Consider the following 2,500-nt stretch of genomic DNA (forward strand, 5'->3'; position numbering starts at 1 on the left):
GAAAATGCGGTCATACTGCAATGAGTAATTATCCATTACCTTCCGTGGGAAAATATCGGAATATTGTAGTTCGAGGACAACAGCGTGTAGATAATAAGTAAATAGACCAGGAGTTCTTGAGTATAGCGAGATGCACAGCAGCTATCGTCTTGGCATCAGCAGATACAGCCAGATGGTGTTTCCCCAAAAGATACAGCGAGGTAGTTATATTGGCAAGAGTCGTATGAGTAGACGGTTTGGAAAAGAAAAGACGCGGCACCTGCTACTTAGATATTTGTCAGGAAGTTTAAGTGCTATAAACATACAGAACTTTGGCAAAAGCTGTGCGGAATTCCCCTTTCAGCAAATATTGTTAATCATTATCGTTACTTCACCTCTTAAGCCTTAGTCAGTTACAATGGCGGAAAAATAAGATTTGATGATGCAGAAGAAAGAGTTGAATATAGCCATGAAAGCAGCAGGTGACGCCAGACCTTCCTTCCCCGCCGTCCACAAAGAATTAGGCAATTTGTTTCATTCAAGAAAGTCTTTCATGTTGAGCCTGAATGCGTGCTTTTCCCGTTTTTTTCTTTCTTCATTTATTTATCTTCTCATACAAGAAAAGAAGTACTATTATCGAGAGCCAAGTTCTGCAAACAGACTCCTAAAGAAGCCAAATCAAGTGCATCATTGATTTTGACAGCCAATTAAATTCCAAGGAAAAAATATGGAGCAAGATATTGATGTAAAGTCACTTTGAGGCTTACTTATTATGCATATAAGTCCGCTTAATTAACCCCGCCGCAAGAAACACAGCCACCAAAGCCTAGGGGTTTTCAGTCCACGTCGGATGTAACTTACAAAATCAAAGTAGAGTAGAAGGTTCACCTGCCGTTAGTGACTCGTATAAATCCTTCTCTGATGGGGGGGGGGGGGGGCACCTGACCTATTCTAGGCAGGCAAATGGCAAGAGACCGATAATATTGCTAGCAATGTGATGGAAGGTTAGAGAGAAGTCAGAAGAGCACTTTTACTTACACGGCGCCAACCTCCGCAAAGGGAGTAAGGCGTTTGTGCTCGATATCTACTATTATATAATAATGCACTTATCAGATTATATTGTGTGTTTTTGCCACATTTGACGCTCACTACATTTTCCAAAGTCCCTTTTTCTTTCAAGAAATATACAGCTTAAAAAAATAACGCAATAATGCAGAATAAGCAAAGTAATATAATTACCAGTTAAAGTAGATGTATGGATGCTGTGTCGTAATCGTAGCTGATGAACATCCCACTTAACATTACGTCCTGCAAGCAAAACAAATGCCCCCATGTATACATACATACATACACACACACACACACACACACACACACACACACACACACACACACACACACACACACACACACACACACACACACACACAACACACACACACACACACACACACCACACACACACACACACACACACATATATATATATATATATATATATATATATATATATATATATATATATATATATATATATATATATATATATATATACATAAAACCAGCCTCCCTGACCAGGACTCGACTTGCAATTATAGCAAACATCTCAGAAAGTGGCTCTCAGTCCCGTGGGAAAATATGGGCATGTTAGGTGAAATAACAGGGAATAGAGGGTCATAGAGAAAATGGATGCCATAATACAATGGAAAGATCAGTAAGGTTCCCGTTGCCTTCCTTGACAGTGTTTTTTATTGAGACTCTGTCTCTTGTAGGGTTGCCAGCTAAGGCTAAAGAGTCCCCTCTACCCTTATTTCTATTTACCCCATAGATGGGACCCTGACAGGTGTTCCACTCTGGGTCGAAGTAGACTTGGGAGTCATAGAAGCTAAGAGGTGATTACATACGCCTCAGACACGGAACCCCACTACGACAAGTCCTTTTTGGCTTCCATTTTCTCCATGACCCCTATTCTCTGTTATTTTACTTAACATGTCCAATTATTTTTTTCACGGGACTGAGGGCCACTTACTGAAATGTCTGCCAAAAATACAACGGAAAGATCAGTCAGGTTTCCCGTTGCCTTCCCTGCCAATGTTTTTATTGAGACAGTCTGCAAAAGGGTAGCTAGCCAATGCTAAAGAGTCCAATTTACTCTTATTTCAGTTTATTCCATTGATGGGATTCTAGTGTTCTGTTCTACGACGGGTCCTTTTTTGGCATCAATTTTCTCCATGACCCTCTATTTTCTCTTAATTCATTTAACATGCTTAGTCTTTATCCAAGGGACTAAGGGCCATTTCCAGAGATGTCTGCCTTAAATACATTGCCTTCACTGACAGTGTTTTTGTGTAGATACTGTCACGAATTGCCAGCCAAGGGTAAAGAGTCCACTCTACCCATATTTATATTTATCCTAGATGAGACACTGACAGGTGCTCTGTTCTTGGCCATAGTGGACCTGGGAGCAATAGTGGCTAAGAGGTGTCTCCAAACTCCCTAGGATCAGAGCACGACTACCGAA

This window comes from Penaeus monodon, chromosome 17, assembly GCF_015228065.2.
Source record: "Penaeus monodon isolate SGIC_2016 chromosome 17, NSTDA_Pmon_1, whole genome shotgun sequence".
Taxonomy (NCBI): Eukaryota; Metazoa; Arthropoda; class Malacostraca; order Decapoda; family Penaeidae; genus Penaeus; species Penaeus monodon.